This window comes from Artibeus jamaicensis, unplaced genomic scaffold, assembly GCF_021234435.1.
Source record: "Artibeus jamaicensis isolate MK-2021 breed Jamaican fruit bat unplaced genomic scaffold, CSHL_Jam_final contig_466, whole genome shotgun sequence".
Taxonomy (NCBI): Eukaryota; Metazoa; Chordata; class Mammalia; order Chiroptera; family Phyllostomidae; genus Artibeus; species Artibeus jamaicensis.
Genome location: NW_026521844.1, coordinates 12,331,871 through 12,358,227, shown reverse-complemented (window position 1 = coordinate 12,358,227; position 26,357 = coordinate 12,331,871). Strand labels below are relative to the sequence as shown.

At 34.4% G+C, this 26,357-nt stretch overlaps 1 long non-coding RNA gene across 1 annotated transcript; it reads right to left on the bottom strand.

Annotated features, from left to right (window-relative positions):
• Window positions 1-5,942: 5,942 nt before the first annotated feature.
• Window positions 5,943-26,354, bottom strand: LOC128627741 (uncharacterized). Its single transcript, XR_008392039.1, has 3 exons — window positions 26,232-26,354; window positions 24,763-24,815; window positions 5,943-8,898 (listed from the first exon to the last, which is right to left on the bottom strand). It is a non-coding gene; the product is annotated as an uncharacterized LOC128627741 (long non-coding RNA).
• Window positions 26,355-26,357: the final 3 nt, after the last annotated feature.

Below are 26,357 nucleotides of genomic sequence, written 5' to 3'. Positions count from 1 at the left end.
AAATCCTGCAGGGAAATATGCACTACAATACATTATTTCCTGTGGCTTCCGGCCTGAGGAACACTGAAGAACAGTGAAAATTCTCCCAGAAATGGTTTCTTCAGCTGTGTCATTGATGGATTTAGCATAGGTATTTAGTTAAATCACTGTCAACCCCAAACGTGTCCATTTACAAACATTCACATATCTAATCATAAGTGGCACTTGGCTCTTTAAAATGGAGGTTAAGAGAACTGAGACTTGATTCCATTTTAATCACAAGCCTGGAATGCTGAAAATGCTGTGGCCAAGCCATCCATTTATTCAACTAAGTGAAAAACCTGTAAAATTACAGCATCTTTAGCCACATCTTTAAATTTCATCATTTTGTTAATTCTACCAAAGAAATACTAACATTTTCTTTTGTGCTAGAAAGCTTCTGCAGCATACTAAAAGAAAACCAAATGGTCACTATAGGTTTATTCTATGATGTTTAAAGGGGCTAAAATGAGCTTGTCCCACAAATAACCCTCATAATCAATTCGGAGCAGTTTTCATAAGGAGACTGATGGTAGCACACACCTACTACTATAGATGGCATTATGCATTAAACTGGCCACTCAAAATATTTATTACTAGAGATGGGTTACAACAGACTCCAGTTAGAACAGATAATAATCCCAATAATAAACACTGTTTTATGAGTTTACATAGTACTTTATTTTTTTAAGTATATTTTATTGATTATGCTATTATAGTTGTCCCATTTTTTTCTCCCTTTTATCCCCCTCTGCCCTGCACCCCACCTCCCTCCAGCATTAGCCACCTCCTTAGTTCATGTCCATGGGTCTTCCATATAAGTTCTTTGGCTTCTCCATTTCCTATACTATTCTTAACCCACTCCACCCCCACCCCATCTATTTTGTACCTACCAATTGTGCTTCTTATTCCTTGTACCTTTTCCCCTATTCTCCCCCCACACCCTCCCCGCTGATAACCCTTGGTGTGATCTCTATTTCTGTGATTCTGTTCCTGTTCTAGTTGTTTGCTTAGTTGTTTTTCTTTTTTGTCCTTTTAGGTTCAGTTGTTGATAGTTGTGAGTTTGTTGTCATTTTACTGTTCATAGTTTTGATCTTCTTTTTCTTAGATAAGTCCCATTAACATTTACATTCGCATATAAAGACTTGGTACTATGAACTCTTTTAACTTGACTTTATCTGGGAAGCACTTTATCTGCCCTTCCATTCTAAATGATAGCTTTACTGGATAGAGTAATCTTGTATGTAGGTCCTTGACTTTCATGACTTTGAATACTTCTTTCCAGCCCCTTCTCACCTGCAAAGTTTCTTTTGAGAAATCAGCTGACAGTCTGATGGGAACTCCTTTGTAGGAAACTATCTCTTTTTCTCTTGCTTCTTTAAAGATTCTCTCTTTATCTTTAATCTTGGGTAATTTAATTACTATGTGTCTTGGTGTGTTCCTCCTTAGATCCAAGTTCTTTGGTGCTCTCTGAGCTTACCTGGTCTTGCAGTCTATTTCTTTTGCCATATTTGGGAAGTTTTCCTTCATTAATTTGTCAAATAAGTTTTTAATTTCTTTCTCTTCCTCTTCTCCTTCTGGCACCCTTATGATTTGGATGTTGGAACATTAAAAGTTGTCCTAGAGGTTCCTAAGCCTACCCTCATTTTTTTTTATTCTTTTTTCTTCATTCTGTTCCAACTGAATGTTTATTTCTTCCTTCTGTTCCAAATTGTTGATTTGAGTCCTGGTTTTCTTCCCTTCACTGTTGGTTCCCTATATATTTTTCTTTATTTCATTTTGCATAGGTTTCAATTCTTCCTTTATTTTGCATCCATACTCAATCATTTCTGTGAGCATCCTGATTACCAGTGTTTTGAACTCTGAATCTGATAGGTTGGCTATCTCTTCCTTGCTTAGTTCTTTTTCTCGAGTTTTGATCTTTTCTTTCATTTGGGCCATATTTATTTGTCTTGGCACACCTGTTACTTTATTGTAAGGGACAGAGCCTTAGGTACTTGCCAAGGCAGAACAACCCAGGTCACTGGGTTGTGGCACTGTATATAAAGGAGAGGGAACAATGCCACTTGCTTGGCTCTCACCCACTTTCTGTCACTTCTCTCACTACCTATAAGTGGATCGTGCCTTTTCATGTCCTGAATCCCAGGTGGTCTTGTGTATGTCATCAGTTTGGCTCAAACAAACTCATATAAAATTTTTTTTAATTCTTCTAATCTTTTATTAATTGAATTTATCAGTTCCCTGAATTTATCAGTTCCCTTGTGTAAAGGGTGGTCTTGTGTATGTTCTAGGATCCTATGGCTCCTCCACTGGACTCTCCTGTGAGACTAGAAGTTTCTCCCCCTGCTGCAACCCCCACTGGTTTTTACAGCCACAGGTTTTGAGGCTTTAGTTCCCTTGCTGGAACCCTGGATTGCATGGTCTGCCTTACTCCCCAGTTGTTCCTCCTGGTTTATCTGCACATGAATGTGGGATATCCAGATCCTCCAGCCATTAACTTGTTGCATGATTTCTCCTCCCCATCTGCCTGTCTCCAACCCTCCTACCAGTCTGGATGAATGTTTCTTTTTTAACTCCTTGGACTTCCATACAGCTTGATATACTTGCAGTTCTGGTTGGTTTTCTTTTTAAATTTGTTGTTATCCTTATTTTAGTTGTGCAGGGAAGCAAAGAGTATCTACCTATACCTACATCTTGTCCAAAACTGATTTTACATAGTACTTTATATTTTTTAATTATTTCTAATTATTTATCATCCCCTCCTTGACATTCTTATTGTCATAATTCAGGACCCCCCTATCTCTCACCTAGGCTACTCCTAATTACTCTTTCACCTCACTCCAGCCCATCCTCACTGTCAGCAGTGCTCTGTGTACACATACATCTTGGAGCTGATCACTCCTATTATTTATCTATGGGATGTTCTACATCTTGTTTCTTGCCTCTCATTTCATGCTATTGCCTACACATACTACTCGGTTCTAAACTCTGTTTCTTTACCTTATGCTGTTCCTTTGTTATCCTTCACAAATATTCTCAATGTCCCCTTTACCTGATTGGTCAACTCCTTTGAGTCCAAGATAACAATTCATTTCATCTGTTGAAGACCTTCTGGAAAGCCCCAGGGTTGGCCTTACTAGTTTTTATGCTATCTTAACCTTTGTACTTACTTTTATTGTCATTCTAATCATCATTGTCCATTTCCAAATCTCGGCTCCTCTCCCCCCACCATCATCCCTAAAGAGAAAATGAGCTCTTCCAAGTCAGCTACTATTCTGTCACAGTCATTTGGTATCTCCAGAGTCTATCAGGTGCTCAATTCAGGGAACTGATAAATTCAATTAATAAAAGATTAGAAGAATTTTTAAAATTTTTTATATGAGTTTATTTGAGCCAAACTGATGACGTATGCTAGGGAGCAAGATCTCAAGTGCTCCCAAGAACAACAATTATACAGCTTCTTTTATGCAATTGAAATGAAGAATGGAATGTATATGGGTGGGAGAAAGCAAAGCAGGAATTAGATTACAAAACAAGATTATGTACTTTGTTGATGGTGGTTACCTATTTTCAAGATGTATTAACTAGGTTAGTTTCTGGATGCACAAAAACAATAGACAGGGCTTGCTTAAGACAAAGATAAATTTTTCACTACAAATTTATATGCCTGGGGCAAAACTACCCATCATGCACTACCAAGGTAGGGATTTATGATGAAATCACCCTGTAGGTGGTTATTCTCCACAGAACTTCTTTTTTCATGGGCAGTTCTCCCTTTTGGTCATAAATCAATCCAAATGATATATTGATGACCAAGCTTTTAATTAGATGGTATGGTCTCACAGCACTAGAAAGATTCATTCCTAGGCAGTCTCAGTATTGACATCTTTGGAGATGGGGCAATACCATAACCATGGGATCTGAATTGAGACCAAATTTTTCCCAAAAAGGGAAGGGCAGATAAATGGAAGGAAGTCTGGTCTTTTGGCCTGCATTAAGAAGAAACACTCTGAACCATATCAATCCTTTGAAGTATCATGATCCAAGTTTGCTGTTGCTCTCATTTTTTTTGTATTTCGTATCTAGTATCACATTTACATAAGCCATGAAAAGCATATTAACAGTTATATACATTCAGTAACTGTAACACTTAGAGTATATAGAAAACTCAAAGAACAAGTATAACTATTATTATGACTAATATCATTACAGACAGGTAAAAACAAACAAAATGAATTCTGAGTTCAGTATCAATCCATATGAGTACAGGCTGTGTCCATGTCTTGAAATAGCTGATTGAAAGGACTTTTATTTCTGTTTTAGGTTAAGAAAGGGTTAAGAAAGGGAATAATACAAAGGAGGAACTCATTGCTCTTTCATCTAGATCAAAAGTGAAAAATAAAAATCGACCTGCCTTTTGACCCAGCAATTCCACTGCTAGGATTATATCCTAAGAACCCTAAAACATCAATTTCAAAGAACCTATGCACCGCAATGTTCATAGCAGCACAATTTACAATAGCCAAGAGTTGGAAGCAACCTAGGTGCCCGTCAGTAAATGAATGGATCAAAAAATTGTGGTACATATACACAATGGAATTCTATGCAGCAGAGAGAAAGAAGGAGCTACTACCCTTTGCAACAACATGGACGGAACTGGAAAGCATTATGCTGAGTGAAATAAGCCAGACGGTGAAAGACAAATACCATATGATCTCACCTTTAACAGGAAGCTAAACAACAAAACAAACAAGCAAACAGAATAAAAACAAAGACACTGAAATAGAGAACAAGGGGACAGTGACCAGAGGGGAGAGGGAAGGGAATTTAAGGGGAAAAAGGGGAGGGATTTGGGGGAACAAATATGAAGGACACAGGGATGAGAACTAAGGGAGGTGGAAATCGGAGGGAGGTGGGGAACACAGGGCGGGGGGGGGGCTGGGATGGGAGAAATAGACAAAAAACTGTACTTGAAAAATAACTAAATAAAATTATTTTTTAAAAAAGAATGATATAGCATATTACTGAAATAAAACAACTATTATAATATTTGAAAAAAAAGTGAGAAATCTATTTTACTATGAGCCAATTCTGGAAAAATGTAAGTGGGTACTGGCTGCATTATTTTAAAAATATATAAAATAAAAATATTTTTATTGAATGAAAATAGGCTCTGCTGTTATAGACACTATACTATTAATATCTGGGCAGATTTGAGAGGTAAGAACATAGAGATTTTTCTTTAATCTTTCATCTGGAAATCCATTTTGGGCAGAATCACAAAACTGAGTAAATGGCAGGTTGCTCTTCCCCAAACAGAATCTTTTATTCTTGTCATCTGGATGATATAGGACCATGGGACCCTCTGGTCCCTGTTGCCTAGGAAGAATTTTCCTCAAAGACTCACTTCCCTTTGCAAATAGGCTTCTTTAGGTTCTTTTCCTAAGTGCATTCTTCTTCACCCTCCCACTTCTGCCTTTGTGAGCCAGGTGCTTGAGTTAATACTTAGCAAGGCAAAAAAAAAAAATTGCTCTTTAACAGCCTCACATAAATAATACCTTAGGGGAAATACCTGTATTTATGAGTAGTTGTTTATAAACCATGATTCACAAGGTCTCAGGGGTTAATGTAGCAATTTGGGAGACTGGCTGGATGGGGCATGTTTTGACTACATCAGCTACTGGCCTTGAGCGTTTCCGAAGTCTTCTCATAGTAACAGGCCACATGTAACACATGAACACTCAGGTTGTGTCTACAAGACATTAAAATAGTTATCTACTTTGAGCAAATGAATTCAATTTAAAGCATATCCATCCGGGATAGGAGAAATAGTTGTTTTGCATATGTAAGAGGTAAAACAAGCATTTATTTAAATATACATCTTAATTATCTACTTTATTGTATTAGATTAGACACCACCATAATATAATTCAAATGACTACTGCTCTGAACCCGTGAGAGGAAGAAATTAATATTTTTTGAGCTTCTGCCAAGTACTTTATAAACATAATTTTATTTAATCACTTAGCGCTGCTACGAGGTGGGTGAAACATAGCCCCATTTTACAGATGAAGAAATTATGGTTCAGAGTGATTAGGTAACTTTTCTGAGGTCACACAAATAGCATGTGATTGAGCTGGAGTTTGACCTAAGGTCCGCAAAGTCAGTGCTCTGTCCTTCACACCACACCTCTGCCAGTGGCCCATGGAGTTGTAAGGAACTCAGAAGAGGAGCCAGGGCAATGCACTCAGGCTTTACTCCATAACTGCACAGAAGGCATGCCGGATGGCTGAGTATGGACTGTTAGTCCCAAGAGCTTCAGGAAAGGAAATACCTCATCTATTCGGAAATACCCATAAAACAATCCTTACCAGAACACAGCATGAACCAAAATCTTTTTCTTAAATTGATTTGAGGGTCAGGGGAGAGAGGGAGCGAGAAAGTGAGAAACATGAATTTCCACATAAATGGAAATAAATTTTTCACTTATTTATGCTTTCATTGGTTGCTTCTTGTACGTACACTGACTGGGATCAAACCCACAACCCTGGTGGGGAACAGTCTCCAATCAGGATGACGCTCTAACCAACTGAACTATCCAGCCAGGGCCTTTTTCACCCCAGACCCCCAAGTTATAAGAGAAAGGTCATTTAGAAAGCTACAGAGGTAGCAGAAGTGAGCCAGCTGGGCTACCTAGGCTCAGGAAACACGTTACAGAAGCAAAAGAAGGGCCCTTGGAACTTAGGAAAGAGAAAGGCAAAGGTAAGCACCTAGGGGAGGATACAAGGAGGAAGGGAAAGGCACAACTGCTTCAGAGAGGAGAGCACGTGCTGGAGAGGACAGTGAGCCTAACCAAAATCTTGACTTCACAAATACAACAAGCAGTTGGTTATCACCCTAAGAAAAGACAAATTTCCTTCCATCAAATATTATTAGATCACCTCTTAGCTATATTTTTATACAGTTATATAATGTGATTTTCTTTTTGGTTTTAGTTGTTTTAATCAAAATTTAAAATGAACATAGTTTAAAGAATCCAATCGATAGTTTGTTGTGAAAAATAGCAGTCCTCCCTCCCTCCAATGCCCCCACATCTTGCACCTTTCTGCCCACTCCAAGACAACCATAATCAACGCTTTTAGATTTTTTGCTTTGTTTATTTGATTAATTAGTTAACTAATGTTTCTGGTGTTTACTTTCACAATTTTAAGTATGTTTTATTTGCTTATATTGCTAACTTCATTTTTCAGATGTAGGTATTATCCATAACTTCTCACTGTGAATTACAAGGATGTAGGGGTTTTTTTATCACCCTTTCCATCCCCCATCACACACATCCCCTCTTCTCATCTCTTCATCCACTCAGTAGCATTAGATAATAACTTACATTAGATTAATATTTAGTGTTTATATTATAGTTGGTATATAAATAAATGTTATTTATGGCTAAGCTCTGTCATATGTATACTATAATTCTTTTCTTTTTGGCTTGAACTTTTATTTCCCTGAAGTTCATCTTTGTTTGTATTGTCAAGTAGATTATGTACTCTCACTAATTTAACCCACACTCTCCACCAACCGTATAACTTTTTTCTTAAAATATTTAAACACACATGGATTTTTTCATATTCATCTTCTCAATGAAGTCTCTCCTGGCACTTTGTAATGTACATCAACCGGATGGTCCTGGACACAAGGTGCATACTTGCCTTCCAGGCTCACCCTCCCCTCTGTCCTGGGAACTTCCTTGGCTTATATCTTGTATCCACTGTTTTCTTCTGTCTCTGATTAATTCCCTCATTTTGGTGGAGTGTATCCTGGAGCAGCTTCTGAGAATGTGTGTTTGAGATGTAAAAAATTTCGAGACCTTACATAACTGAAATTCGACTTATTTTCTAGGTTTTCACATTTCTAAATTTCCAGCCTTTAATAATTTTTATATTCTCTGAATCTGATACAATTCATAATAATTCCTTAAATTGGTAGGCCCATGACTGACCAGAGTATTTCAGTTAACATCTGAAGAAAGTAACACAAGAATTACCTTGAGATTACTCAATTTGGTACTCTGAATTCCTTCCTACCACATTTGCATATTACAGTTATTATATATTTGTCTTTCCTGCCTACATGTGTCCCTCTTTAGAATGATCAACTTTAAATCTATCCAAGTTCATTTGAATTCCATTCTTATATTCTAAAGTGCTAATAACCCTATAACTTAGAATCAACCACAAACTGAATTCATAAATATCATCTAAATCACTAATAAAACATATAAAGTACTTCTAGACTCTCAAACTTGCTTCCATCTCTTCTAATGGCTAATTCAAAATTATTTCAAACCATTTAACAATGGGAAAGCTTGATACGTATGACAATTGTTTCTTCATAAATAAAAGAATACAGAGGTACCTTGGTACTCATCATTAATTCATTCCAAAAATCATGACCAGTGTCAAAACTGATGAGTACCAAACGATAAAACATTTTCTCTTGTGGGGCGGCAGAGTGATTCATACAAGTGCTAGCAAGCATGAGTCCTGAGCAAGTTCCGAGTATTGAAACATTTTTTTTCTCGCCAAAATATGATGAGTACAGGTTTTGGCAAGTTCTGAAGCCAATGAGTACCGAGGTATGACTGTACTTTGACAGTTGAGTTTCAAGGTCCAAGTGTTTTTGCGAGGGCATTCAGCTTTCTGTTTTCAAAGGCAATCTCTTTCCTTATTTAAAAAATTAGGTAGGCCCTAGACAGGTGGCTTCGTTTGTTGGAGCATTGTCCCATACACCAAAAAGGCTGCTGATTTGATTGTTGGTCAGGGCACATACGGGAGGCAACCAATGTTTCTCTCTCACATCGATGTTTCTCTCGCACACATTCTAAAAAAAATCAATAAACATATCCTTTTGTGAGAATTTAAAAAAACAATAAAAAATTTAAAAATTAGCACATCTTTTTTCAGACCTCAAGTACCCCTTCTGTTAATACTAAACAGATATAATTAAAGAGACAGCAAGACACAGTGAAAGAACATTTGCATAAACGGTGAGAAGACTAATGCTGCAAATGTTTATCTGTGATCCAATATTTGTTGGTGTACTAATGACCCAATACTTATTAACCCATCAAATGTGTATTGATAACATACTATGTTCCAGGTACTGTGCTAGGCACTGAGGCCTGAAGAGTAAAAAGACAGATGAGAAAAAGTTCCAGGCTTTGTTCAATAGTACAACAAATACTAAGCAAATAACAAGTTGACTATTACTTAACCTCTATGAAACTCAGTTTCCTCATGAATAAAATAAAGAAAATAACAAAGAAAATATTACCTCATTGCTTTAAATGAGGTAATACAAGTGAAAAACTTTTTTTCCAGATGAACAGGTATCTTCTGCTTCCTTTGATTTTCCCAGGGCAGGGGGCATCTCTAACTCATCTATATACACTCAGCAAGCAGGCAGTGCTTATCAAGTTGGCAGGAACTCAACACAGGTGTGTGAACAAATGCAATTCCAAAAGATGAATCCATATATTCACATAATTAGAGTCTTTTTGTTTTCTTACCAAGATTATACACCCATTTGTGAACTAATAAACTTTATGCAGAAAAGCTTAAAATGATACTGTAGTAAAATGTTCCATTTAGCATGTGAGCATCATTAAGGTGTATATGTTTGAATAGCAAAAATATTATAACATTTAATTTTTATTTATTTCCTTTCATATAGCAAGCAATTGTCCCTAAAATAATTTTCAAGGGTAGAGCGTAGTTTTTTGAATGTTTGACAAACTTATTTGAGATTTAAAAAGCACTACATAGGAAACCAAAATAAGTCAACTACTTGAAATTTCAAAATGAGATGTTAAAAAAATTTTTAATGAACTCTAAGCAAAGTTTCAGCCCACAAAAATATTGTCTAACATACATTCATATATGTATGGAAATGTCAATGGCCTGCTTCCTGGCAAGTCTATAGAATTAATGGACTTTAAGTCTTTGACACTAAAATCTGAATAGCAGACACAGCAGTTTACCATGGAAGGTAATTGTTTTGGTTTTGTTTCCCAATGGTGCATAAGGAATAAACTGTTACTACTTTTCTTCTCCTAGAATCACAAACCGGAAAGGCTGAAAGAATCACAAACCGGAAAGGCAAAAATCACAATTCCTAGAACAATCTAGGAATTGTTCCGTTCAGCCTCCCTATTTTCCAGAGGAGGAAAAACAGAGGCCCAGAGAGGTGCGATGATTTGCCAGTTGCAGAGCTGGGACTAGAACCAGAGACTCTTCTCTGGGACAGGAAGCAGCAGCAGCCTGCTGGAAACATTGCCTGGTATCCTGGGAATTTGCTTGTCTGCTGTGTAGGGATAGTCTGACCCTAAAATGTCTAATTCCAAGACAATTACACATATATTCCAGCTAAAGATGCATCTTCAATTTAATTGAAATAGAATGTCAGACCAACACCTCCAATTGTTTTGGGAGGGGGGTTAGGAATAGAAAAATAAATTCTTTACCTCATATGATAAAAGGTCTACTCCATAATGTAAGTGCAGAGAAAGTCCTCCACAAAGCCTTATCCAATTAAAGCAGCAGTTCCCACCACCAGCCTTATTAACTGATGCACTCCAAAGACTGCACTGGTCCACTGCTTCTTTCACATGGCAAGCACTACCTCCTGACACTTCCTTCGCCACTCAAGAACCTCACTTCAGCAGACCTCCTCCTTGGATTTATCTGAAAGAGGTTCAGCTCCTTTCTCTTGGCCACTCTTTCCACCATCATGAAATCTCATGACAAAACAAAAACCCACACAATAGTTTCTCTTCACAAGTTTGGGAACAACTAACCTGGTAGTTCATAAATTATAAAATGGAGTAAAAGGAGAAAACATGGATCTAAGCAGCACTCAGGTACAGTTCAAGTGGCTCCGATCCTGAACTCTTGAGGCACACTCAATGCCCTTGAGGTTCAATTTCTTTATCTCTAAATTAGAGTTGATAATGCTTATCTCACAGAGTTGTTGTGGAGATTAAGTAAAGACAATTTAAGTGCCTACCACACTGCCTGGAACATGCTAAACACTCATTGTTTTCATCTCTCTCTGCTGTCACTTTTTCTCTATTTTCTAGGAATCCAGTGAATATTGGCATTTATTATACAATTCTCTCTACTTTTACATGTATTGAACTTTTCCATTATAAGAAAATTAAATGAAATAACTTACAATGATCAGTTCTGATTTTAGTAATATTTAGAAGTACAAATAATCTATCAATCATGTGGATTTGGGTAACCATATGTTTTTTAAGAACAGTAATTTTAAAAGTAGCTAATATAATTTCATTTCAATTGAGATATTATAAAAGTTAATGTTCTTAAGGAGGTTTTATTCTAAAGTATGAGCTATATCACAAGGCCTAACCACCTTAACTATATTGCTTATGAAATATTATTTCTGATTATATATGAAAATTATTTTTATCAAAAATATTACCTATTTCTTCTTCAGTTTATATAAATCATAACAATTATGGGATTAGTTACCCCCAGGTTGGGTATCTTTTCAAACAAATTGGTTTTGTTATCAGTTGTCACATATAGACTGAATGTTGATCAATGGCTAATAAAATCATATTCAGTTTGATGGATTTAAATAAAAGTAGTGAGTCCATGGTTCAGAACGAATATTTGATTATGTTTTTATAAATTAATATTCCCATTTATGAGGCATTTTTCCCTTTGTGATAAAGTCTAATGCTTTTTATCTAACTTGTAAAATATAAACACTTTAATTTATGGTTCTATGTGTTTCTTGGGATTGATGTAGTTAAATACTTAAAGTCAATTCAGTCTCTCTAAATTTGCTTTCCCAGTTAGTGGACTAATAGTAACTTACATTTATAATAATACCTTTGTTTTAAAGAGTTCATAATATGTTGGACTATTCTATTAGTAATTCTGAAACATTCTTGTAGACTTGTAGGTGGCATCTATTAAATGTAGCTTATCAAATGAGAGCCATGGCCATGGGCTGAGTTACTTCCTCAAGGTCACACAGATATGGGTTATAAGGATAAAATGATATGATGCATATGGCAGCCATAAAGTGTTTCACAAATGCAGGATATCATCAAAGATATAAACAGATCTGTGATGAGTTCTTACAATTATTGACTGCTCTTCTTAACAGTTGTCTCCCTTGACTTTCTGGCCAAAACTAAAATAATACTTGCTATCACTAACCTCATGGAGAAAAATGAGGAACAAGAAATTGAGAAGTATACAGATCTCCTTGAAAATATGGTGCCATGTTATTTTTATGAGTGTTAATAGTGACCCTGCTATTGAAATAACCTCCATGACTATTTGTTTGTTTGTTTGTTTGTTTATCTATTTACTTATTCGTAGACTAAAACAATTAAGTTTGGAATCCTTACCAAACCCTAATTCAGGCATTGAGTTTCAGTACTTCTGAATCTCTCTGGTGTATCTACTCAATTTTCTACTTGGCTGGAGAATTATTGAAAAATTTTAGTGCTTTTTAAGTACTTGCTACAGGATGCTTTCTACACAGCTACAGAATATCAGCAAGACTTGTGTATTATTCTCCCATATCCTCAGAACTGTTTCAGAGCATCACGATCTGGTTCAAAGGTGTTTAGGACGTGCCAAATACCATGGTTGCTATGAAAATTATCAACCAACTAGAAGTATTAGCTATTTTATGCCAAAGAAAACAGTGTTTTAACAATGATTCATTTTTTGTCATTAGCTGATTATTTTGAGCTCTCATTATCTTGAAACTATTGGCCACAAGAAAAAAAATACATTTTCAGATTTGGCTTCTTTTATATGATAGTTCCATCTCTCATGTACCAGCCATAAATTCTTTGTCTTTGGGACTGTAAATGCTTCAGGATGTAATGGAAAGTTAGTATCACATGGCAAGACATTTGTTCCCATTGCAAAGTGCAGCCAGCTCTGAAATCCAACCCCTAATGAGAACAAGTATGTAAATGAGAGCAGCCAAACCAAACAGATTAAAAAACGAAGCCAAAGAAGTCTATAAAAGACATTTTTTTAGCCTAGGTATTCATTAATCCAGAGCATTTAGATTCTGAATTCAAAATAAAGCCTTTTTTTCCAATAGTTTGTTACTATAGTGACTTATCTACAGACTTACATTTTAAAAAACTAAATGAGAAGAAATTTTTACCCCACGGTAGCTCTATTTATTAAATATTTCTATGTAAAAATGTGATTTAAACTAGACTATTACACCAAAAACATATTTCAATGCACATTGAATTAAATATGATTAAAAATGGCTTGTATCAAAGGAATGTGTATCTTGATTAAATTTCAATCTTGTTTTCTACAGAACACTGAAGTGCTGTATTCTCAGAATATTAAAGATACTTTCTACAGAATACTTCTGCATATGATGCAACATATAGCTTTCATATTTTCTGAAATTTCTGCAAAGAATAAAATTGCTTAAATAAAAAGGGTTTTTTAAATCTTCGTCTAATAATTAAAATGATATATTTCCTCTTAAAGATACATACTTAATAAAAATACCTAGTTTTGCAGAGAATTCTCCACTGTAACAATGTCTCATGATTTGGGGCATATTTATTGCTTTATTTTCTTAACACAGAATGAAAATGTAAGGTGGTGTAAAAATGGAGAACTTATTTATTTATACAACATTTACCAATAAACTAATATGAGCCAGGCTCTATTTATAGACCTTGGGAATATAAGAATAAACAAAACAGATGAAAGCCTTTGTCCTCCATGGAATAATTTATTTTAGTGTGGGGAAATAGACAACAAACAAAATAAGTGAATAATATATTAGAAGGTAGTAAGTGCTATAGGGAAAAATGAAGCAGGAGAACAGGATGATAGTGGGAGAGGCTTGTAGTTTTAAGTAGTCAGGGTAGGTCTCACTGAAAGGGTGACACTTGAGCAAAGAATTTAAGAAGGTAATAAAATTAGGCATGAAATATTTCAGGGAATAAGTGGGAAGTACTGTGAGTGCAAAGGTCCTGAGGCAGAAGAGTACTTTAGGGAGTCAGACAATAACTAGCAAATTTGAAAGTTATCAAAGCTGAAGCCAAACAATTTTGTGGAGCCATACATATACTGGCTGTTGCATGCAAAACCAAGAGTCTAAACTTTTCCTTTTAGAGTCTAGGCTCATAAAACTGTAGAATTAAAAATATCCCTCTCTTTAGTTAACCTTTTTATTTTACAGATAAAGATATGAGTCTACAAACAAATCAAAGGTTTCCTGATATTCATTTTCTTTCAACTTTCCTTCTCATATTTTCATTATTTTTCTGTCCTTTAGTCCTTTTAATTCCTTTTTTATTTCATAAATTAACTCTTTAAAATGTCTTTGTATTAATTTAATTCAACTGAAAAAGCACCAATTATTCCTGATATTATTATTTGATAGTATTCAAATATATACTATTCTTGAGGGACAATTTATCTTTGGATAGCACTTATGAAGTGACATCTATCATATAATTAAAATACCAGTCTTCTCTATTGTTATACCTTTAGTTTTGGTTTAGGTGATGTGTGTAGGTACATTTTTTTAATGTACAAATCATGTGCAGTTATTGTAGAAAACTTGGAAAATATTTAAAAATCAGGCAAAAAAGCCTATAATCTCATCACCCAAACATAGCCACAATTTAAATGTTTATGCAATTTTCACCAAAATTATTTTCCTATGTGTGCATATAATTTTCTTTCAAAGATGAGATACAATTTTGTTTAATGATTTTTAATTTGATATTCTACCATATTTAACATTTTAAAAATATCGTCAAATGAAAACAAACATTTATCTTCAAAATAGTTTTGATTTTTGAAGATAGAAATCAACTAGAAGTTCATCAATAAGATAGCTATATAAAGTCTGGGTAATATTTGTCAATCCATAACAAGGTGGTATGGTAAAATATCATCAATATTCATAAACTTCATTATTTAGTTGTGAAATGACTTGAGTTTTAGAACGATATTTTAAAAAATGCAACATTAGAATATGTGTGTCCCTCCAAAAGAAAGGCAACCCACTAATACCAAAATGTATGGCCTTGCCTCTTACCTCTTCCATAAAGTTACCTCCTCTGTGGCTCTTTTATGACTAGCTGCATGTTTCAAAGTGTCGCTGGATTTATCTAGGTATATTTTTATCTCATTGGAAAAATGAGGCTCAGCTCTAAGCCTCCCTAAAATTAGCCCTACTTGTTAGAAGTTATCCTTGTCATTTATCTACTGATTACATTTAAACATAATGGGTTTTTTTTCACTGTTATTCAGAGGATTTTTGTTTTTGTTTTTTTTAGTAGTACATTTCAGGTTCTTCACAGGGTAATCAAAACCACTGCCATTAAGTTACTTAGGGTTTTACTGAAGAAAAAATTCCTCTCTTACAGACATATAATCAGTTGTTTTGCTACCAAGTTATTAAATCTCTGTATAAAAAAATGTCATGTAAATCCTTAAATATTCCTACTACTTTAGTATGATACAATATTATGGCCCTATGAAGATAAACTATCTTTGACTTTGTAAGAGTAGCTTTTTTAGACCTGTCTAAACATAATACCCAACATATTCTAAACTATGAGAGGTAAAGAAAATAAAAAGGATTCTTTTAAAATTTTAATTAGAAGACGTTAACCCTCTGCTTATAATCATCTCTTGGCTTCCCATTACATTTAAAATGAAAAGCAAATTCCTTTATTTGGCCCACAAGGTTCATAGGTCTGATTCTTGATCCCTGCAGATGCCCTTTTAAATGCCCTACTTCTTCTCAGATGTCCCAACTTCCTCCCCACCACATACTAGTTTCTTCCATAGGGCTACTGTCCACATCTGTCTCTCTTCCTTAAATACTGGCTGTCCACTGGCTTGCTCTTGGCTCAAAGAGCCTTTCCTTAGGCCCACTTGCCAGACACCTAAAGTGCCCTTGCCCCCACCTTCCATAGTTCTTTTGTTTCTTCTTAACACTTATTTGAAATTCCCACATTTGGTTGTTTATTTCTTTGGTGTCTGCTCCCCTATTAAAATACAAGAACTATTAGAACAAAGGCTTTCCTTTTCTTGTCTAGTTTGTATGTTTCCCAAGTCTGGCAAAGGGACCTGCACATAAGAGGTGTCTAAATATATGTTGAATGAATAAACAAACATATTTGCAGCTGTTCATTCAAACTGTAAGGTTGTTATTGCTAGAAAATTTTTTCTTACACCTAAAGAAAATATTTTAAATAAAATATTAATAAGCAAAATTATTTTAAACACAGTAGTTAAAGAAATTCAGTGGAGAGTACTTGACTAATAAAATCATCACCACATAATTTATGAATCTTCCTCGAAAAGATGCATTTTTGTGGGATAGGTTGATTTTTTAATTTTTTTTTTCTTAGAGAGTAAAACCATGGTTAAATGGAGTACCTATAAAATAGGTAGGAGTGTAATGAATTAAAATCTAGAATTAGGTCAGTTGTTGAATAAACATATACAATACACAAAAAAGAAAAATCAGTATCAAAATCCAGAAAAAGTTGAGGTGAAGATAGAAAAACATTCTAAATATTTGAAGATGAAAATATATTTGTGTCCAGTCAATTTAGTTTAAAAATAGGTAAGTGCCATAAAATGGGTATCATAGTAATTCTGTTCCAATTACTCATTAGGGATTTGATGGCCACAACTGGAATGACTGTATGATTAATATTTCACCTTGATTTTGAATTTTCTCCCTATTTTTTCATTTCTTACTATCTTTCTTCTCCAAAGATCCCACATTACAGATGGGGGTGGGGATTATGTATTAATTTGCAGAGAAGCAGCTTATTAGATAGCCATTTTAAGTAACACCCAAATCTTTGTGCAAATAAGGATTATGGGTTGAGATTTTAATGAGTATGAATGCGGTCAAAATAGGATTTCAAGTACTGTAAAGCTAATGCTAGAAATGTTTTGTGTCCAGTGACTAAACAGCCATTTATTCTAAAATTAAAACATAATTGTGAATACAAAGTAGGTAAGATTCTATCTGTGCCTTTTAACCCTGGCTTTCTATGAATTAAAAGTAGGCTACTCAGCCAGGTGAGAATGACCTTCAGATAGATTATCAATCAAGAAAAACAGAGAGAGGATCCAAATAAACAAAATCAGAATGAAAGAGGAAAAATTACAACACAAAAGAAATACAAAGAAAATATTACAAACAACTATGCCTACAAATTGTACATATAAACAAAATGGATAAATTTCTAGAAACATACAATCTTCCAAAACTGAATCAGGAAGAATCAGAAAACCTGAATAAACAGATTACAGCTAATGAAATTGAAGCAGTAATCAAAAAACTCCCAACAAACAAAAGTCCTGTAACGGATGGCTTCAAGGGTGAATTTTACCAAACATTTGAAAAAGAACTAACACCTATCTTTCTCCAACTATTCCAAAAAAATCCAGTAGAAGTGAAGACTCCCAAGCTGATTTTATGAGGTCAGCATTATACTAGTTCCAAAATCAGATAAAGACACTACAAAAATAGAAAATAATAGGCCAATATCCCAAATGCACATAGATGATAAAATTCTCAAGAAAACATTAGCAAGCCAAATCAAGTAATACATTAAAAAGATCATACACCATGATCAAGTGGGATTTATTCCAGAGACACAAGGTTGGCACAATATCTGCAAATCAATAAATGTAATACATTTCATATAAAATGAAGGATAAAAATCACATGATCATATCAATAGATGCAGAAAAAGCATTTGATAAAATGCATCACCCATTTATGATAAAAATTTTCAGCAAAGTAGGAATAGAGGGACCATATCTAACATAATAAACGCCATATTTGAAAATGCACAGCCAACATTACACTCAATGGGCAAAAACTATAAGTATTTCTCTTAAGATCAGTAAAAAGGACAGATGTTCCCTCTCACCGCTGTTATTCAACAGGAAGTTCTAGCCATGACAATCAGACAAGAAGAAGAAATAAAAGGCATCCAAAGCACAAAGGAAGAAGTAAAACTGCCATTATTTTAGATGACATGATACTGTGTATAGAGAACCCTAAAGATTCCACCAAAAAATTTCTAGAACTGAAAAATGAATTCAGTAAAGTAGCAGGATACAAAATAAATATCCAGAAATTAGTTGCATTTTTTATACACCAATGATGAGCTATTAGAAAGGGAAACTAAAAAAACAATCCCATTTACAATTGCATCAAATAAAAATAAAGTACCTAAAAATAAATTTATCCAAGAATAGACTAAGACCTATACTCAGAAAATTATAAGACATTGAAGAAAGAAACTGAAGATGACAGAAATAAGTGGAAGCATATAACATGTTCGCAGATAGGAAGAATTATCATTAAAATGTCCATACTACATATATGGATTTAATGTAGTTCTTACAAGATAACAATGGTGTATTTCACAGAACTAGAACAAATATTCCAAAAATTTATATAGAACCACAAAAGACCCCAAATAGCTACAGCAATGTTGAGAAAAAAAGAGCAAAGTTGGAGGTATGCTACCTATTATTGATCTATACTATAAGCCCACAGCAATCAAAAGAGTATGTTGCTGGCATAAAAACAGATATATAGGTCAATGGAACAGAATAGAAAGCCCAGAAATAAATCAATGGCTTTATGATTAATTAATATTCAGTGACAGAGGCAAGAACATACAATGGAGTAAAGATTATATATTCCATAAATGATGTTGGGAAAATTGGATAGATATGTGTAAAGAAATGAAACTAGACCACCTTCTTACACCATACACAAGAGTAAACCCAAAATGGATTAAAGACTTAAATGTTAGACTCAAAACCATAAAAATCATAGAAGAAAATATAGGCAACAAAATCTCAGACATTTCTTGTAGCAATTTTTTTTCCTGACACGTCTCCTCAGGAAGGGAAACAAAGAAAAAATAAACAAGGGGACTACTAAAAGTTTTTGCACAATGAAGGAAACTATCAACAAAATGAAAAGACAACCCACTGAATGGGAAAACATATTTGCCAATGATACAGCTGATAAAGGGTTAATATCCAAACTTTATAATGAACTTTTAAACTGAACACCAAAAAAAATCCAATAAAAATGTGCAAAGGACATGAATAAACACTTCTTCAAAAAGGACAGATGGCCAGTGGACCTATGAAAAGATGCTCAATGTCACTAATCATCAGAGAAATACAAATTAAAACCACAATGAAATATCACCTCCCACTAGTCAGAATGGCTATCATCAATAAATCAATAAACAACAAGTGATGGAGAGGATGTGGAGAAAGGGGAACCCTTTTGCACTGTTGGTGGAAATGCAGATTGGTGCAACAACTGTGAAAAACAGAATAGAGTTTCCACAAAAAGATTAAAACTGGAGCTGCCATATGACCCAGTGATCCACTTCTGGACATATATCTGAAGAAAACTGAAACACTGATTTGAAACACTACATGAACCCCTGTGTTCACTGCAGTGTTATTTACAATAGCCAAAATTTGGAAGCAGTCCAGTGACCATCAAAGATGAGTGTACAAAAATGCTACAGTACATTTACACAATGGAATTCTGCTTGCCCATAAAAAAAAGGAAAATCTTACCTATTGTGACAGCATGGATGGACCTGGAGAATACTATGCTATGTGAAATAAGCCAGTGAGAGAAAGACAAATAATATAAGATTTCACTTATGTGTGGAACCTAATCAACAAAATAAACAAACAAAATAGAAATAGACTCATAGATATAGAAAACAGACTGACAGCTGTTAGAGTGGAGGGGTATTGAAGTGCTGTGTGAAAAAGGTGAAGGAATTAAGAAAACAAAACCTTACAGACATAGACAACAGTATGGTAATTACCAAAGAAAAAGGGGGTTGAGGGGAGGTGGAAAGGGTAAAAGGGGCATAAAAGTGACTGAGGGAGACTTGACTTGGGGTGGTAAACCCACAATACAATATATAGATGATGTATTATAGCTTTGTACACCTGAAACTAATATAATTTTATTAGCCAATGTCACCCCAATAAATCCAATAAAAATTAATATATGTGTATATACCATATTTTCAGACTATAAGACACACTTCTTTACCACATTTTTTGTTTCAAAAAATTTTCCCCTATTTTCCTCCTCTAAAAACTAGGTGCATCTGGGGTCTGCACCATAAGACACACCTAAATTTTAGAGGAGGAAAACAGGAAAAAATTTTGAAACAAAAAATGTGGTATAAAAGTGCATCTTGTAGTCCAAAAAACATGGTATATAAACACCAAAGGACACTTAGACCATCCTTCATGTCTAAATCAGTTTATACAAATTTTTACACTAAAATACATTTTTGCCTTTTTAAAATTTTATTTTTCAATTACACTTTGTATTCAACATTTTTTTGTGTTAGTTTCAGGTGTACAGTACAGCAGATACACATAAGTTATAAAGTGTTTCTTCCAATAATTCAAGTGTCTGCCTGGTACCACAGATAGTAATTACAGATTGTTAACTATATTCCCTGTGTTTTACCTTACATTTTCATGCCTATTTTGTAACTACAATTAGTGCTTCTTAATTCCATCACCTTTTTTTGACCCTGTCCCCAACATCCCTCTTCTCTGGGCTCCATCAATTTCTTCTCTGTATCCTATAAGTCTGTTTCTGTTTTGTTTGACTGTTTATTTTGTTCTTTAGATTCAACACACAAATGATATCACTTGGTATTTGTCTTTGTCTGGCTTATTTCACTCAGCATAATACCCTCTAGGTCAGCAATTTTCAACTGGTATTCTGCAAGAAGCATACTGGTGCACCTCAAGAATTTTTAACACATGCAATACCTAGTCAGGGGCACTGATGTCTTTTCCCTCAGTTTGTCAAATAAAAAAAGAGACACTTTTATACTTAATATTTATTTAAAAATGACAACAGTCATCTGGTATGAATGCCTTGTCTTGAATAAATATATAGGTCATATAATAGAGTTGCATCTTATTGGTCACCTTGCATAACGATGTTGTGTCTGATTGGTTAATTCTTGGTACCAGAAATCCTTGCATATAAGTATAAGCACCTGATTTTTTATTTTTATTTATTTTTAAATATTTTATTATTTATTTATCTTTAGAGGGGAAGGGGGGGAAGGAGAGAGGAAGAGAAACATCAATGTATGGTTGCCTTTCATGCATCCCCTGCTGGGAACTGGCCTGCAGGGAACCGGCCTGCGACCCAGGCATGTGCCCTGACTGGGAATCAAACCGCGATCGTGTGGTTCGCAGGCCCGCGCTCAATCCACTGAGCTACACCAGCCAGGGCTCAGCACCTGATTTTTTAAAAAGTCACTTTGGAGAAAAAAATTAGGTAATTATTATTATTATTGTAAATCAATTAAAATTATACTTTTTTTACAGATAGGCAAAAAAAGAATATATTTTTGGTGTGCCATGGAATTTTAGTGATTACCATATTTTGCTATGTATATGTGCACCCATGTTTTTGGCCCAAAGTTTCAGGAAAAATATCTTTTGTTTTAATTTTTTAATTCAATTTTAAATTTATTTATATTTAGAAAACCGACTACTGTATTCCTATGTATTATTGTATTCCTATTATTGTGTTCCTATGTATTGTATTCTTTTGTACATGGATATCATTATTGCTTTGTAGTTACACTTTCAATGCATAAGCATAAATAAAAGAATTAAAAATGTATATAGGTAAGGAAATAGCACTACTCATGCATAATGCTTTGAGGGAAAAATAAATATCCTTATTTTTCCCTCAAAAATTTGGGCAAAAAGGTGTGCATTATACACAGTAAAATATGGTAGTTTACATGTGCCATGAGATGAAAAAGGTTGAAAAATCACTATTCTAGGTCCATCCATGCTGTTGCAAATGGTAAGATTTCATTCTTTTTTATAGCTAAGTAAGATTTCATTGTATATATACACAATAAAAACTATATAAGCTGATAATAGCAACATTCAGAAGGAACTATAACTCAGAAGATATCTAGAAATTGTCAAGGTCTTTCAATGTTCTTTTGTGTTCAAGTTACTACTTAAAATTATAGGTATATTACCCACTTCTTAAAGAGATATAAAATCACATCTGCTTATATACCCAATTCATATATACAAGAAAGACGAAATAAGTGGTGATGATTCACCTTAGCAAAGGATATACCATATATATCTGTACATAACTACTTCATCTGTGATAGAATATGGCTTCTTCATAAAATCATGTACACCTAGGACTGTTTTCTTTTTTAACTAATAAATAGCGTTAAAATATTACTGCCAATAGTATCACATTGAGTTGTACTCTTTTACCCCAAAGATGCCAAAAACACTGCCACATGTTATCTTTTCTATCCTTTCTTTCAGTGGGATAATTTAAGGCCTCATCAGCACCATGTTGCTTGTTTTTATGGGAAACTGAGTGATTAACAGACTTATAAATAGTTGCCAAACAAGGTTATAGTAAACTCTTGATCTCAAGTCGTACCTAATTAGACAATGTAGATTTCTTTAATTTTATCCTGTAATTGTCATATGTAATATAATAAAAAATATATATAGTTATTAATAGCTTTTCTATTGAGGTTGCCATACATGCAGCATTTAAGGTAGATTTCAGAACCACAGAACTTATATTTTTAATTCTTTAAAAAAATTTTTTAATTATAAATTAAATTCCATAATAAAATAAAACAGGCTTTAATAAAACATTGTATTTATTATTAATTCAAAATGTACCCCTTTTCTCCCACCAAATTGTTGTTTTGCCTGATCTTTAAGGTATTTGAGACGACTCAAGGAAATCATCACTATTTTTTTAAAATCATTGTTTTATAGTATATCAGATTCTAAAAGAGCATCTTATAGAACTTCTCCTAAATGTGAAAATTTTATATACTGAATTCTCAACTGAAATTTGTGCATCTCAACCACAGTGCATTTTCCTTTATAAAAGTATTCATGGAATTTCATTAGCCTTTAGTCCTTCTTTCATTGCATTCCCCCCCCCCCCTTTTTAAATAATGTTTCACAATGGCCCAACTGCAAGGGGTTACTAATAAGATATTATTGCAGAAATGTAACCCCAGGAAAATCATAGTAATAAATCAAGTACTACTTGTTTAGACAATTGATGTTTATTTCAAGCAAATGCTTTTGGGGACTTGAAAACTTTCATTTTTTATTTTTCTAACAATTTGGTGATAGGAACATAGAAATAAAAATAAGCTATTTCTAAATTCCAGAAAATCTTGTTGGCTGGGATGTAAGCTGTCCAATTTCCAATACACACAGGGAATGCTCAATAAATATTACTGTCTGACTGATAGTATTACTTCTGAAGGGTTTTTTCTCTTAACCTCAGCAATTGCTTAATTTTTACTGAAAGTATGACTTTCTTTTCTCTATTCCAGCATTTAGATTACTATACCATTACTACTTTAAACATAATATGCATTCATTCAAAAAACAGTCCGTTTTTCTTGAGTATCTGCAGATCATATTCCAGGATCTTGTGACTATGATCTAATGATTAAAATAATGACCTTGTAGAATTTTGGGATATGGTGCTCTCAAATGATGAAAAGATCTTTCTGCAGTAGTTTATTCTTTCTTTCTATAAGTGGAAAGTCCTTAAGTTTTTAAGTTGTTGCCCCCACCACCACATTGTTCTTCCTAAACGTACATCCCACACATTGGTTCAAATTAAGTCTTTAAAGGAAGTTCCAGGTGTAGGACCGTCAAACTGGGGACACTGGAGCAGTAATCAGATTCCCACAGTATCCACCTATGCTTTCTGGATGCAGGCAGAGAGCCAGGATTGCATTAAGACTCCTGGTCTTGTGGTTGGGACTCCAGGGATTTCCTCATTACTTACTATCAACTCTCTACATACAGAACATACATATCTACACATAAGCCCTACTTTCTATCATTTTAATTAGTTAAATGAAGGCTTGTAATCCTTTGTAGACAAACCATGAATCACATACTTTTTATTGTTTGATAGTCATATAATTTTTTGTCCTCTGTAAAATTATTTCAAATCTATTTGCAACAATCAATATTCTTAACCATTCTTCATAAGACTTTGATGCAATAAATTCTCTACATTTTATTTTATTTATTAACTTTAAAGAGGAAGGGAAGGAGAGAAATATCAATGTATGGTTGCCTTTCGTGCATCCCCCACTGGGAATTGGCCTGCAACCCAGGCATGTGCCCTAACTGGGAATCAAACTGCAATTCTTGGGTTTGCAGGCCCGCACTCAATCCACTGAGCTACACCAGCCAGGCAAATTCTTTACATTTGAAAAGAGCAAATGTATAAAAGAAACTAGGACCTTTAAAATGCTTGGAAAACTTACTTTTAAGAGAACTATTTTATTAAATACACACAAATCTTTAAACATATAAATAAAACATTTCACTTTGTAAATCTTATTTTTGCTAAGATGCCTAATATTTTTAACTCCATCCTCACCAAAAACTTACTGATGATCTCTTCTAAATTATGTTTATAATCTTAATTTCATAATAAATGTTTTACATGTTCATTAAGAGTACCTTAACAAGTAATCAAGAACTTTATGTAATAAGAATCTAATGGGACAAGTAAGCACATGAAACTTACTTTTCCAAATGCTGAAAGGTCAACATCATGCATTTATCACCACTTTTAACCATCTGTTAAAAGCAATTCAAAATTACATTAAACTTTGATAAGTTCATACTGGACTTAACCAGTTGATTTAACTTATTGATGAAAAACTGCCAAAAACATTCCATTAGCTATCTCTGACACAATAGGAGCATAATGTTACACTTTGTTCCTTTATTCTCCTACCCCCTTAAGAAACAGGAATATTATGTGGTCATATTTCACATCCTGGCCTCAGGCACTTGGGTTTGGAATACTTAGTTTCTACTAAAGTTAAAAGACATATCTCTGTATATTAATTATGATTAATGACCTAAAAATTCTGTCAATTTTAATTACCAAAACATCCTTCAACAACAATAAAGTTAAAAAAATAAATGAAACATACTCATACCAAAAAAATCCTTTGGGATAAAAACTATTTCTATTCTTCAAAGATTAAAGAACTGAATATAATGACTAACTCATTTATGTAAGTGATCATATGACTGCTAAAGCTGTAATATTAATGACATTTTGATTCCCAGCAAGACATCTTAAACTTGACCTAAAAGATGTATTAGAATGTCAAAGTTCAAGAGCCTCCTTCCTCATTTAAAAAAAAAAACATTTAAAGGAATGACTTTATCATTTTCTTTTGCCAGAAAGTAGCTAAAAGATAATAAATTTTTCAGTACTTTCATAGCTGCTCTCTGTACTGGGACTGGAAAGGGTGCTTGCTGAATTGTTCTGGTTTTCATGGCCCAGTCCAAACCATATAACACTCTGGCTCCAACTAAGAGTTTTAAAATAAACGAAAGAACAGTAACTGTTTAACTCAGTAGGTTCTACATTTATGGAGCCGATAAGATGATTTCCTGGGGAAAGTGAAAAGTCTCAAGACTTTAAATGAACTCTTGGATGCTGGAATCACAGCAAATACAAAAAAAATAGGAATATGTTGGTAACCTCTAATCTTTCATAAAACTGACTTCACCCTGGGCAAGTAACCATCTCCTGATGCCATTGCTGAAAACAGAATTTCTGGCTGAAAGATCCTTTTTCTGACTCAATTTGGCATGCTATTCTTGGTTAATCATCCTCATTTCTCTCAACATTTCACTTCTCTGACTATAATGGTCAACATTTACTTTCGGGAAAGATTTTATTAAGTGATTTGGTTCCTCCAGCCGTCTCCCTCTTTATCCTAGTTAAAACCCCCCAGACCCTACATCTATCGCCCCAGTTTCACTAAGCTTTTGCTAAACACTAGATACAGCCCATGACCTCCAGTGTTCCACTGTCTCAGAACAGACAGATATAAAAACATTGATTAGTGCGTCTGCAACCCTCTAGAGAAGGCTCGGTATTTAACAATCATTAGCTCTTCGACTCTTTAAAAACCTACAGAGCAAAATTTAAATTAAAAAAAATTTAAATTAAAAAACGCTCCGTTTTTCAACCTTTAGCCACGCCCACTGCTTCCCCCTAAAGGCTCCACGCGAGTCTGCAGGAAACCGGAGGGGCGGGGCAGTGACGTCATGACGCCAGTGCGTTGCAGCACGGCGGCGGCAGCGGCGCCGGCGGTG